We start from the raw sequence: 15498 nt of genomic DNA on the forward strand, positions 1-15498 counted from the left end.
GTTGTCTTCTGCCTTTTGACAGGAGGTGATTGTGATTTAGGTGGTGATGGAGGTAAAGCATTGGATGTAGTGTGTGTTGAAGTGGTGTGTGTTGAAGTGAGAACAGATGTTGAAACTACTGAAGTACCAACAGCAGCTGACACAACAGGAGTTACAACAGCTATTTTAGGTGGTGGTTTTTGAGCAGACTTTGAACGTCTGACCGGAATGGATTTGGGTAGCCTTTCTTTTCTAGTAGGCTTCTTCTTTTCATCAATGAGATTTTCATCATCTCTTGACCCTGAAGTACCCTGATCCGGATAATCCACCCTGGCTTTCTTTTTGGCCTCTCTATCCCTTTTTACACATGCAAGTGCTTCTGCAAGTGCATTTGTAGTCACATCAATTTTCTTACTCCCATATGGCAAAGGAATCTGTTTGGTCATATTTGAATTTTCTGGTGCGAGGTAGAGACCATTTGTTATTCCTTTTCTTCTCCATTCCTGAATTTTCTCCCCCTTTTTGGCATTATCTTCTGGGAGTTGATCAATGAAAAACACTGGTGGAGGAGCAGTGCCAGTGGAGTGCAGGATCTGAGTTTTGAGAGCCTTTAGATCAGCCTGAGTGTCTTTGTACCGAGACTCCATAGCATTTCTCAATTGTTGAACATGTTTTTCATGTTGCTGATCTGCTATTTGTGCTTGATGATGGAGAAAAGGTTGAAATAGATTCCAGAGCTCATTTGTAGCAGGTGCCTGTTGTAGAGCAGGTGCTTGAGGTGGAACAGCAGTGGATTGTACCTTTTGTACTTGTAACAACTGCTGTAGCATTTCTTTGAGTTCTGCAACAGAGTTATCAAGTTTTTCAACACGGGCCATCAATTTCTGGTACTTTAAACCATCACCCAATTTAATGGGATCATCTGATTTCCCACTATCAGTGGTTTTATCAGTGGTAGAAGTAGGGAGTTTACTCCAAACATTAACCACTGATGCCCCTTTTTCTTGGTACTGGGGTCTTCTTCCTTCAACACTTGACAACCTTTTGATGTTGCCAGTAGGATAAATAAATCCTCTGGTGGTTGACAGAGGTGCTATAAAAGGAATTGCCTCCAAGGAAGTCTTATTGATGTAACCACTGTCCAACTGTAAACCTGTAGGTTCAACAGTTGTAGTGGCTGCTTCACTTGGATTACCACAAAGAGTTACTTGTAACTCAATGGGTGTAACCTCCTCAGGTTGTGTTGATGGGTTAGCAAAGAATGATACAGCAGGCTCAGTCATTTGTGGAGGTAAATTCTCATTGACAGGTGATTGAGAAGGACTGAGTAATGCCTGGTTCAAATCAATTGCATCCAACAGTAATTGTGTTTTTGGTGGAATTGAGGATGTGATGGTAGGTGTAGGAAGCGGATTTGCTCCGGGCATTGAGCTGTGGATGATGGAAACAAGTGTATCCAGAGCATCATGATGTGGTGGCCCTTTGTGTACAACCTGTTCTTTTTGTGAAGAAGCAGGAGGAGTTATGGTTATGGGTTGAGATATTTGTACCATCTGCTGTGAGGAAGTAGCAGCAGTGGTTTCTTGTGACTCTTGTGTTGTCACAGGCATTAACTCTGGTATCTCATCCTCCAGAGTTGCCATTTTGATTGGTTTGGGGGGTTTTTGATTTTTCTTTTTGTAAGGCTTTTTGGGTTTTGTAGGTGTGGGTTTCAAAACAGTTGGTTTGCTGCTTTGATCACCTAGAGCAGTAGGCTCAGCAGCAGATACCTGAGGAGCAGTGGTTGCTGCTAAATTCTACTCAGGTACCCTTGCTTGTGTTTTGCAAGGTGCTAACATTCGTGAAAAAAGTTTCAGAGGTTAGGCAGTTTATTGCAGTTAGTTCACCTTGGTTTATTAAAGCTAAATCATCCTTACTGAATTTCTTTTGAAAATAATAACTTAAAAACCTTGGAAATAGTAAGAATGATTTGCTTTCAACATTATTTACCAAATCTTTAAAGATTTCCCGAGAATAATTATAATTTTCTTCTTGAAGAATTGCATATCCCAGATTTTGAATCTTTATAGGGATCTCATTAAAAGAAGTTGTTTTGTTTGACACACATAGGAGGAGGGTATGAAATAGAAATCTTGGGGCAGGAGGAAAATAACCTTTTTCTAAAGTTAGTTTCTTCATCATTGTGGCTTCATACCTTCTTTCAATGAAATCAGTGTGCAACTCGTTTTTAGTGAAGGAAGTTTTACCTGCCTGGTCATCGAGTTGAAAGACTTCGGAGATGGATTGTGGTGTAATGTGGACAGCTTTACCCTTTATGGAAGAGTGGATTTCAGTTGCAAGGTCTCCTTGTTTTTCAAGGGTTGCATTCTTCCAAAATTCCCTTTGGGTCGCCAAGTAGATGGGTGCGTCGGCGGTGAGCAAAGTTTTGTACTTTGATTTTGCCATGATGGTGATAATGGAATCGAAAACATCTGTGGTTCCTGGTTTTGTGAGAAGACCCAGGAGATTGTGAGATTTTTTGAATGGAATTTCAGTGGTAGTTGCCTTTTGAGAGGCTGTTTTCGATGATTTTGATGAGGGTTTTGCAGAAAGCTTCGATTTTGTCATTTTTGAAACGAAACGATTGAAGAAATTTGTGAGAAATGAGAAGAAAAACTTCTTTGAGAAGAGAATTTTTAAGAATTCAATTCGACAGTAAAACCCTGTTTTGATGGTGAGTGGGGATGTTATAGGAAAGAGAATGAATGCTGACGTGGCAGCCGTTACAAAAGGTCTGACTGCTATGTACTGCCCATGTGACAACCACTGATAAAAATGAAGGACAGTACTTTTGGTGAAAGCAACTGATGAAGGCAGTGGAAAGGAGGCAGTGGATGATTTTCACTATCAGTGGATAGCATATCAGTGGATAAGACACTGCTTTTGAACAACAGTGGTTATCAAGGAATGAGAAAACAGAGGTTGCCTTTCAGCAGTGGGCAGACTTTTTGAAGTAGAGCAGACTTTTGAACAATCAGTGGTTATGGCAGACTTTTAAGGATTTTAATGAAATTTTCATTTTTAAGCTATTTTTAAGGATGAATTTTTGATTTTCTGAAAACATTTTGTTGCATTTATTCATAGAAAAACAAGATGTTGTTTGTTATTCCATGTTTAGCATCCCAATCCTAGAAACCAAGCTTTCAAAAGTGGTTGTATCAAGTGCTTTTGTGAGCACATCTGCCAGCTGGTCTTTAGTTGGGACATGATGCAAAGAAATCAAACCTTTTTCATAGCAATCCTTCACAAAGTGATGTCTGATGTCGATGTGCTTTGTGGTAGAATGGGAAACTGGATTTTTGATGATATTTTCTGCTGCCTGACTGTCCAACATGAGTGGTGTCTTTAAGGCAGTGATACCAAAATCCAATAACTGATTTTGAAGCCACAAGAGTTGGGCTGTACAGCTTGCAGCAGCAATGTATTCAGCCTCAGCAGTGGATGTTGAAACTGCTGCTTGCTTTTTGCTTTGCCAAGAGACTAAGCAATCACCTAGAAACTGGCACCCTCCTGAAGTGGACTTCTTTGTGGTGTGACATCCAGCAAAGTCACTGTCTGAAAAACCTGAAAGCTTGATATTCCCATTAGCTGGATACCAGATACCAAGTGTGGGAGCACCTTTTATGTAACTGAGAATCCTTTTTACAGCAATGAGATTTGATTTTCTGGGAGCTGATTGACTTCTTGCACAGACACATGTTGCAAACATGATGTCTGGTCTAGATGCAGTTAGGTACAATAAAGACCCAATCATGCTTCTATGGAGTGTTTGGTCAATCAGCTCATCCTTTTCATCAGACATGACCAACTTATTTGTGGCCATGGGTGTGCTGCATGGTTTACAATCATTCATATCAAATTTGGTTAAAAGTTCTGTAGCATATTTGCTTTGATGAATGAAAGTTCCATTTTGCAATTGTTGTACTTGGAGACCAAGAAAGCATTGCAGCTCACCCATTGCACTCATTTCAAACTCAGCTGTCATGAGTTCTCTAAACTCTTCACACATTTTGGTACATGTGCTTCCAAAAATAATGTCATCCACATAAATTTGGACAATCATTAAATCTTTCCCTCTCCATTTAAGAAACAGTGTTTTATCAATGGTACCTCTTTTGAAACCATTTGAGAGTAGAAAGTTGGAAAGAGTTTCATACCAGGCTCTAGGTGCTTGTTTCAGGCCATACAAGGCTTTGTTTAGTCTGTAAACATGATCAGGATAAAATGGATCCTCAAAGCCTGGAGGTTGACATACATATACCTCTTCTTGCAATGTACCATAGAGGAAAGCACTTTTGATATCCATCTGAAACACCATCATGTTGTGGTTGACAGCAAAGGCCAGGAACAGTCTGATAGCTTCCAATCTTGCAACAGGGGCGAATGTTTCATCATAATCAATCCCCTCTTCCTGTCTGTAACCTTGAACCACAAGCCTGGCTTTGTTCTTGACAACAATGCCCCTTTCATCTGTTTTGTTCTTGAAGACCCACTTTGTGCCAATGGGACTAACCTCTTTTGGCAGTGGTACAAGCTCCCATACTTGTTGTCTTTTAAATTGTTGGAGCTCCTCTTGCATGGCTTCTACCCAGCTGTTGTCTTTTGGTGCCTCTTGGTACTTGACTGGCTGATGAAGTGATAGAAAACCAGCAAAAAGACAAATGTTTTGGGTTTGGCTTCTTGTGAGCACCCCTTCATTGATGTTGCCAATGATTTGATTAGGTGGATGAGATCTTAAGAAGATTAAATCTCCTTGGTATGGTACGATGGCATTTGTTGGTGAAGGCTGCAAATGTGTATCATCTGAGCTAACCACTGCTGATGACTTTGATGACTCAGCAGTGGCTTCAAAAGGTGGTGGAATGGGTGGTAATGGAGTGGACCACTGCTGACTTTTATCCACTGTTTGAGGACTTTTGTCAGCAGTGTTTGAGGATGTGGAAGCAGTGGTGAATGGGCTACTTTGGTCAACAACTGTTGATGTAGCAGTGGTTGGGCTTTGACAGATGTTTTGAACAACTGATGCTTTTCCCTTTGTGGCAGACCTTTGAGGGATGATGACTTCATACCCATAGTCTGGTGTTGTATCCTCTAATGGACCTGCACTGTTAGTCTTGACAGCAGTATTTTCAAAAGTGAATTTTTCAAGATCAAACAGTTCAGCAGGATTTGCTGGGATTTTCATTGATGAAAGTTCATTGAACTTTACATCCAAAGTCTCCTCCACTACCTTGGTCCGTGCATTGAACACTTAGTAGGCCTTGGCAGTGGTTGAGTATCCCAGAAAATAACCACAATCAATTTTGGCTGCAAATTTTGAAATGGAATCTTTTAAGTTCAAAATAAAGCATGGGCAGCCAAACACTTTGAAGTATGAGATCAGTGGTTTGATTTTATACAGAATTTCATAGGCAGTCTTTTTGTGCCTGGGGTTTATTAAAACCCTGTTCTGGACATAGCAAGCAGTGTTTACTGCCTCTGCCCAGAAAGTTAATGGCAAACCTGAATCTGCAAGCATGGTTCTGGCAGCCTCAATCAAAGTTCTATTCTTTCTTTCAACAACCCCATTTTGCTCTGGTGTTCTAGGGATGCTGTACTGCCTTACAATCCCTTTCTTCACACAGAAAGCATCCAACTCCCTATTTTTAAATTCTGTGCCATTGTCACTCCTAAAGCTTTTCACTGGAAGGTCAAATTGCTTTTCAACCTGTGTCACAAAGTCTTGCAAAATGCCTGCAGTTTCATCTTTAGAGTGCAAAAAGAAAGTCCATGTAAACCTAGAAAAGTCATCAACTATAACCAACAATATCTTTTCTTTTTAAGGCTCATGACTTGAACTGGGCCAAACAAATCCATATGTAGCATTTGCAAACACTGGGTTGTTTTGGACTCTCCAATGGACTTGTGGGAACTTTTATGCAGTTTTCCTTTTAAACAGGAAATGCAATGTTCAGAACATGAAAACAATTTTTGTGGTAGGCCTCTCACCAAACCATTTTTTGAAATTTCTGTGATTGTCTTAAGATTTGTGTGCCCCAGTCTTTTGTGCCAAGTTCTGTCTCTTTGTTAGAGGCAGCTGAGAACAGACAGGCATCAGCTCTGGGACATTCTTTAGACATGTCAACAACATAAACATTGCCACTTCTTTGAGCAACAAGTTTAGTTTGACCATTTTTTATTATTGCTTCAATCTTTTGACCATTTCTGGTCCAACAATCCTACAACAATCTTTTGTGAAGAATGACGCCAAACCCTTTGTCACTCATTTGGGATACACTCGAGAAGGTTGAATTTAGATTGTCTATTTAGATTGGACATTTTCAAATTTTACATTGCAAGATTGCAACTGTTGTCAGACCCCAAAACCTTTTCCTTTATATTATTTCCAAAGGATTATTCACCCCACCATGGATTTTAAAGTTTTGAGGAGGGGCTTTACATCCTGTCATGTTGCTGGAGCCTCCACTTCTACAATAATAAGACTATCAGAGTTGCCTTAAGAGAGGCTTCGCTCGATTGATGAGGGTTCAAAAGTTCGATTAGTTCATTGAAACCGATAATCGAAAGATTTGGAAATTAGGAGTCTTCTTGAGAAGAAATTTTAGAATTCAATTCGACAGTAAAACCCTGTTTTGATGGTGAGTGGGGATGTTATAGGAAAGAGAATGAATGCTGACGTGGCAGCCGTTACAAAAGGTCTGACTGCTATGTACTGCCCATGTGACAACCACTGATAAAAATGAAGGACAGTACTTTTGGTGAAAGCAACTGATGAAGGCAGTGGAAAGGAGGCAGTGGATGATTTTCACTATCAGTGGATAGCATATCAGTGGATAAGACACTGCTTTTGAACAACAGTGGTTATCAAGGAATGAGAAAACAGAGGTTGCCTTTCAGCAGTGGGCAGACTTTTTGAAGTAGAGCAGACTTTTGAACAATCAGTGGTTATGGCAGACTTTTAAGGATTTTAATGAAATTTTCATTTTTAAGCTATTTTTAAGGATGAATTTTTGATTTTCTGAAAACATTTTGTTGCATTTATTCATAGAAAAACAAGATGTTGTTTGTTATTCCATGTTTAGCATCCCAATCCTAGAAACCAAGCTTTCAAAAGTGGTTGTATCAAGTGCTTTTGTGAGCACATCTGCCAGCTGGTCTTTAGTTGGGACATGATGCAAAGAAATCAAACCTTTTTCATAGCAATCCTTCACAAAGTGATGTCTGATGTCGATGTGCTTTGTGGTAGAATGGGAAACTGGATTTTTGATGATATTTTCTGCTGCCTGACTGTCCAACATGAGTGGTGTCTTTAAGGCAGTGATACCAAAATCCAATAACTGATTTTGAAGCCACAAGAGTTGGGCTGTACAGCTTGCAGCAGCAATGTATTCAGCCTCAGCAGTGGATGTTGAAACTGCTGCTTGCTTTTTGCTTTGCCAAGAGACTAAGCAATCACCTAGAAACTGGCACCCTCCTGAAGTGGACTTCTTTGTGGTGTGACATCCAGCAAAGTCACTGTCTGAAAAACCTGAAAGCTTGATATTCCCATTAGCTGGATACCAGATACCAAGTGTGGGAGCACCTTTTATGTAACTGAGAATCCTTTTTACAGCAATGAGATTTGATTTTCTGGGAGCTGATTGACTTCTTGCACAGACACATGTTGCAAACATGATGTCTGGTCTAGATGCAGTTAGGTACAATAAAGACCCAATCATGCTTCTATGGAGTGTTTGGTCAATCAGCTCATCCTTTTCATCAGACATGACCAACTTATTTGTGGCCATGGGTGTGCTGCATGGTTTACAATCATTCATATCAAATTTGGTTAAAGTTCTGTAGCATATTTGCTTTGATGAATGAAAGTTCCATTTTGCAATTGTTGTACTTGGAGACCAAGAAAGCATTGCAGCTCACCCATTGCACTCATTTCAAACTCAGCTGTCATGAGTTCTCTAAACTCTTCACACATTTTGGTACATGTGCTTCCAAAAATAATGTCATCCACATAAATTTGGACAATCATTAAATCTTTCCCTCTCCATTTAAGAAACAGTGTTTTATCAATGGTACCTCTTTTGAAACCATTTGAGAGTAGAAAGTTGGAAAGAGTTTCATACCAGGCTCTAGGTGCTTGTTTCAGGCCATACAAGGCTTTGTTTAGTCTGTAAACATGATCAGGATAAAATGGATCCTCAAAGCCTGGAGGTTGACATACATATACCTCTTCTTGCAATGTACCATAGAGGAAAGCACTTTTGATATCCATCTGAAACACCATCATGTTGTGGTTGACAGCAAAGGCCAGGAACAGTCTGATAGCTTCCAATCTTGCAACAGGGGCGAATGTTTCATCATAATCAATCCCCTCTTCCTGTCTGTAACCTTGAACCACAAGCCTGGCTTTGTTCTTGACAACAATGCCCCTTTCATCTGTTTTGTTCTTGAAGACCCACTTTGTGCCAATGGGACTAACCTCTTTTGGCAGTGGTACAAGCTCCCATACTTGTTGTCTTTTAAATTGTTGGAGCTCCTCTTGCATGGCTTCTACCCAGCTGTTGTCTTTTGGTGCCTCTTGGTACTTGACTGGCTGATGAAGTGATAGAAAACCAGCAAAAAGACAAATGTTTTGGGTTTGGCTTCTTGTGAGCACCCCTTCATTGATGTTGCCAATGATTTGATTAGGTGGATGAGATCTTAAGAAGATTAAATCTCCTTGGTATGGTACGATGGCATTTGTTGGTGAAGGCTGCAAATGTGTATCATCTGAGCTAACCACTGCTGATGACTTTGATGACTCAGCAGTGGCTTCAAAAGGTGGTGGAATGGGTGGTAATGGAGTGGACCACTGCTGACTTTTATCCACTGTTTGAGGACTTTTGTCAGCAGTGTTTGAGGATGTGGAAGCAGTGGTGAATGGGCTACTTTGGTCAACAACTGTTGATGTAGCAGTGGTTGGGCTTTGACAGATGTTTTGAACAACTGATGCTTTTCCCTTTGTGGCAGACCTTTGAGGGATGATGACTTCATACCCATAGTCTGGTGTTGTATCCTCTAATGGACCTGCACTGTTAGTCTTGACAGCAGTATTTTCAAAAGTGAATTTTTCAAGATCAAACAGTTCAGCAGGATTTGCTGGGATTTTCATTGATGAAAGTTCATTGAACTTTACATCCAAAGTCTCCTCCACTACCTTGGTCCGTGCATTGAACACTTAGTAGGCCTTGGCAGTGGTTGAGTATCCCAGAAAATAACCACAATCAATTTTGGCTGCAAATTTTGAAATGGAATCTTTTAAGTTCAAAATAAAGCATGGGCAGCCAAACACTTTGAAGTATGAGATCAGTGGTTTGATTTTATACAGAATTTCATAGGCAGTCTTTTTGTGCCTGGGGTTTATTAAAACCCTGTTCTGGACATAGCAAGCAGTGTTTACTGCCTCTGCCCAGAAAGTTAATGGCAAACCTGAATCTGCAAGCATGGTTCTGGCAGCCTCAATCAAAGTTCTATTCTTTCTTTCAACAACCCCATTTTGCTCTGGTGTTCTAGGGATGCTGTACTGCCTTACAATCCCTTTCTTCACACAGAAAGCATCCAACTCCCTATTTTTAAATTCTGTGCCATTGTCACTCCTAAAGCTTTTCACTGGAAGGTCAAATTGCTTTTCAACCTGTGTCACAAAGTCTTGCAAAATGCCTGCAGTTTCATCTTTAGAGTGCAAAAAGAAAGTCCATGTAAACCTAGAAAAGTCATCAACTATAACCAAACAATATCTTTTCTTTTTAAGGCTCATGACTTGAACTGGGCCAAACAAATCCATATGTAGCATTTGCAAACACTGGGTTGTTTTGGACTCTCCAATGGACTTGTGGGAACTTTTATGCAGTTTTCCTTTTAAACAGGAAATGCAATGTTCAGAACATGAAAACAATTTTTGTGGTAGGCCTCTCACCAAACCATTTTTTGAAATTTCTGTGATTGTCTTAAGATTTGTGTGCCCCAGTCTTTTGTGCCAAAGTTCTGTCTCTTTGTTAGAGGCAGCTGAGAACAGACAGGCATCAGCTCTGGGACATTCTTTAGACATGTCAACAACATAAACATTGCCACTTCTTTGAGCAACAAGTTTAGTTTGACCATTTTTTATTATTGCTTCAATCTTTTTGACCATTTCTGGTCCAACAATCCTACAACAATCTTTTGTGAAGAATGACCCAAACCCTTTGTCACTCATTTGGGATACACTCAGAAGGTTGAATTTTAGATTGTCTATTAGATTGACATTTTCAAATTTTACATTGCCAGATTGCACTGTTCCAGACCCCAAAACCTTTCCTTTACTATTATTTCCAAAGGATATATCACCCCCACCATGGATTTTAAAGTCTTTGAGGAGGGCTTTACATCCTGTCATGTGCCTGGAGCCTCCACTATCTACATACCAAAGACTATCAAAGCATGCAGAAGCTCCCTGCACATGAAGTAAAAGGATTAGTTCATTAAGGACTCCAAGGCCAACAGGGCTTTGGATGGAGTCTCAACAGTGTCTGGCATGGATACAGTGTGATGGACAGTGGTTAAGTCAGGGGTTTGGACAGTTTTAGTACTGTTCCTTTCTAACCACTGTTGAGGGTCTTGCCCAATCACCTGCTGGTAACCGAAAGGATGCCTATTCACTCTGGGTTTAGAGGGCTTTTTGTAGACCTCATAAACGTGTGGAATCCTTTGGTAAGACTGTTTTTCCTTGCCTTTTCTGAACTGATCGGCAGGGGGTGCATCAGTAACCTGAACATCTCTTTTAACAGATGTTTGGTTCAGCTGTTTTGTGACAGCTGTTTGAACTGGCACAAACAGTGGTTGTTTCTTTGTGAATTTGACAGATGGTGATGCTGATGGACTCAATGATGTTTTAGCAAGGTACTCATTCTTTTTTATGTCAAAGTTTTTGAGATACACACATGCTTGAGTTTTGTGGTTTGTTTTACCACAAACAATGCAGCTTTCAGCTGTCACTATGACACTTGTTTTGTTTATATCATAAGCTTTTAAGTGGAAACAATCTTTTGTTAGATGGTTCCTTTTCTCACAAAATTCACAAAACAAGTTATCAATTTTTTCTTTCTTCTTCCTCTTTTCAGACTCCTTTGCAGCAGAGGTTTTAACCACTGCTGGGATATCCTTAAGAGGAATGACTTTAGCTTTTGGAGCTTTAACACCATCAGTTGATGTAAAGTCCATTGGCTTGAAATTTTCAAGAATATCACACTCATCAGACCATTTTGGTTTAAATTGATGATTCTCAATCTCCTCAAAAACAGAGGGGGCCCATTGGTCTGTCAAGTGTGATTTTGTTACCAAGTTTGTCAGTGATTTTCACTTCTTGGCTATTCTTGTTTGTGGGGATGTACTCAGCAGTTACATCAGTGGTTGAAACAGATTTTTCAAAAGCAGTGTTTTCATCATCATGTTTTCTATAACCAACCCCAAATTTCACATTGCTCTTTATCTGTTTCTCAAGCATAACCTCATACCCTTTGCATGATTCCACCCATTTCTCACATGTGATCTGGGTGGACTCTAACTCCTTTTTGCAAACTTGGTATTTTTCTACCATAGTTTGGAGTTGGGTTTTGGTTATGATTTGCTCTTCTTTCATGCTGCTAATCTCTTTCTCTTTTTCAGCCAATTTGTTTTTAAGTTCTTTTAAAGATCTTTCAAATTTGACTTCATCAGTTAAGATTTTGTTCCTAAGGTTTTCATTCACCTCTTTGATGTTAGCAAAAGCAATAATGCAATTGTCAGAATATAGTTTTTCTAGAACTTGAGGTGATACCTTGGCAGCAGCCATCATTGCACAATCACACTGAGTATTCTCTTTATCACCAGCTCTCTCTTCTTCTTCACCTGCCTTATCTTCTTTCTTATCTTCTTCAGACCATAGATCTGTCAGTGGTTCAATCAGGATACCTGAACTTTCTTCCAACAGTACTTCATCAGCCACAGCAGTAACCACTGCTTCAATCACCTCATCCACTGTTTCAGAGACCAACTGTTTCTCTTCAGATTCAACACCCTCCTGTATTGACTCTAATGCCATCAAACAAAATTCATCATGAGAAGAAACATTAGAAGCATAGAGTGCAAAGTTTTCATCACTGAGGTCTTCAGGCATACTAATCCAGTCAACAAACTCTTGAGTAAAGAAACTTTGTTGATCTGGTTGTGTTGTAACTGGAGCAGTGGTTTGTGGTGCAGGTTGCACTTGTGCCTGGGGAGCAGGGGTTTGAACATATTGAATCTGTGGAGCAGCTGTTTGGACATAATGCACTGGCACAAGAGCAACAGCATAGTGAGCAGTGTTCACAGGTGCTGCTGGGGCATATTGGGCATAGTGCACAGTGTTTTGATTTTGAGGTCTAGGATTTGAACTAGGGTGAGTAATTATGGGACCAGTTGTTTGACTTCTACACTCTCTAGCAAAATATCCTAACCTGTTGCACTTATAGCACTTGATTTTCGATTTATCCAACCCAACCCTTAGATTCCCATGCAACCCTGGGAATTTTCGCCCTGTTCTTTTATAAAACTTGCTAGTTCTAACACTTAGCAAGGCCAGTTGATGCAAGATGTCCATTTCTTCAAGATCAGTGGGGTCAAAATGCTGTAAATCATTTAGTTCAAAGCTTAAATTGTCTGACATCTGGTTTTCATTTGCAGTAAATGCATAACCTGTAGAGTGAGGATCAGGGTTGTTAAAATTTGCACCAGCAGTTATGTCAATGAAGTAATCATAACCCTGATCCTTACCAGTACCACCAGATTCTTCTTGACCCAGAAGAGCAGTGTTACCGAATGAATAATCATCAACGGTTTTCCCTGACTCTTGTAACTTCCTTTTCTGGTTCAACTCCCCTTCGTAGGTCAGGAGTCGACCATGGAGTTGGGTCAAGGTCAGATCCTTGAACTCAGGTGAGTTTCGGGTGACAAACGCTATTGTGTCCCATTTGTCTGGCAGTGACCTGAGGAACCTGTTGTTTTGAGTTGAGTTTGTAAAAGTGGTTTTAACAAGCCTCAGTTCACTGATGAGACAACTGAACCGCTCAAATTGTTGCGTCAGTGATTCACCTTTAACATAACAAAATGTTTCATACTATTAGTTCAGGATTTCCCTATTGTTTTCTATGACCTCTTCGGTACCTCCAAATTGTTCCTTAAGTGCGTCCCACAACTCTTTGGCATTGTCACAATGTAACAATCCAGCATATATTTCGTTGGGCAGCGCTGATGCTATGATACTAAATGCTTTAGCATCTAGTTCAAACTTTTGATAATCCGTTTCAGTATAATTTTCAACAGGTTTTGGAACTTGTTTTTTTGCATCTTCAGCGCTTGGCACTGTAGAAACATGAGGACCAAAGATAACAGACTTCCAACAACCTGTGCTTTGTTGAGCGAGGATGTGACCCATCCTCCTCTGCCAGATGTTGTACTCATTTCTTTTTAGCATAGGTGGTTTAAAGAGAGAACCAATGTTGTTTTTATCGTCCTGAGATTGTGACGTCATTCTTGTTGTTTTACAGGTAATGAGAAATCAACTTTAGTGGTGATTAATCCTTACTCTGTTTTTCAACGACGAACAAACGATCAGTATCAACTGTTTTGAGCTGAACTATTTACGTCAAAATGATTGTTAAATCAAATTTGATTGTCCAAGCTCTGATACCAATTGTTGGATCTGAGTTTCCTTTTGATTGTATTTTGTGTTTGAAGTTAAGATGAAAATGGATGAGTTGTGCAGCGAAATTAAAATGAAAACAAACTTTGCATATAATCAAATGAGAGTAATACTTTAATCAAACATCTTTTACACTATGAACCGAATGATTGAATTTAATTTCAACAACGATTACAAAGATAGATGTATGAATGCAAACTCCCCCTCAGCCCGAGCTCAGTAGTTTGTTCGTGCAAAGAAGACGAGTGATGTAAAGAGCTAATAGAACAGTCAAAGTACTGAACTATTTATAGGCACTTGCAAACTACTGAGCATCTTTGCTGACGTCACCATGAAAGTGACATCTAACCTCCTAACAAACTCTAACCTCTGATCTATACAGACACTGCTTGGGTTAACTACTGCTAATACATTCTATTACAAAACAGACTTTAGAACAGCTGCTGCAACCTTCTACTGCTGTGAACCCAGCAGCACTTGTCCGGATCAGCAGTGCTTGACTCAAGGTAGTAGATTGAATCAGCAGGACTTTAGTCTTCCATCAGATCTTTAGTTGAGCAGCAGTTGTGAGACAGCAGTTTGGTAAGATCAGCAGATAGGGGGTCATCAGTAGTTGTAATCACTTTCAAGGGAAGAGATTTGTGTATCAGCATCTGCTTATTCAGAATCCACTGTTCTGATCCAGTTTTGGCTTTAATTATCTGTTCCTCTTATAGGGTTCAATCCCAACAATATATATATATATATATATATATATATTACACTTATCCATGAGATTATGTGAAAATAGTGCAAATATGTAAATAACAAATCTATGTAACTAAAATCTAAACATAAGTAGCATATGAATTAATTAATATGAAATTATATTTTTAAAGTGGGTAAAGAAATTGTCATGTGGCATTAAGTGGAACTAAGAAATTCCTATGTGGCATTAAACGGAATTGTTTATTAGTATAAGATATATATACATATATACTAGTAGGGTGTCGCACGATGCAGCGGAGGCGACATTTTGCATTGCGGCACTCGTTTCTGGTAGTTTTCTTATTTGTATAATATTTATGGTAGTATTATTGTGGTGGATATATGTCATAAGTATTACACATGTCTAGTAATTATTAAATTTAGAATTTAAATTATCAAGTACTTCAAGAAACCATTGATGCAATAAAGTAACACACAAATAAGAAAAAATAAGTCTTAAACATAAATAAAAGTTATATAAAGTAGCACACGAATAAGGAAATATAAGTCTTAGATATAAAAGTTGAAAACTAAAAGCTCAAGTGTCAAGTACTTTACATCATGACGAGATCAATTTAGTAATCATATGGCTTAAACATCTCAAGGATGTCATCTATGTTGTCACACCATCATTTGTCATCATCGAGATCAGCGTCCTCCGGAATGTCTTGTATCTCTTCCTATTTTATTGTGACATCCTTTGGAAGATGAGTTTTTTCTCTGTTCTCTTCTTTAACTGATACATCAGTAGTAGCGGCAGCAGTGGAAGCAGCAGGAGGAGCAGCAACAGCAGTAGTAGCACCTGCAGCAGTTTGGGGAACTGAAAAAAAAATGTTAAGTATTTTAGTTACATATTTTTATCATGTTACCGTTATATAATAATATAGGATAAAAAACGACGTTCACAGTTAAACATAATATACAACAACAACAACAACCATACCCAGTAAATCCCACAAATAGCAAAGCTACTTATAGGGTCTGGGGAGGGTGGGATGTAG

Source organism: Helianthus annuus, chromosome 9, assembly GCF_002127325.2.
Source record: "Helianthus annuus cultivar XRQ/B chromosome 9, HanXRQr2.0-SUNRISE, whole genome shotgun sequence".
NCBI lineage: Eukaryota > Viridiplantae > Streptophyta > Magnoliopsida > Asterales > Asteraceae > Helianthus > Helianthus annuus.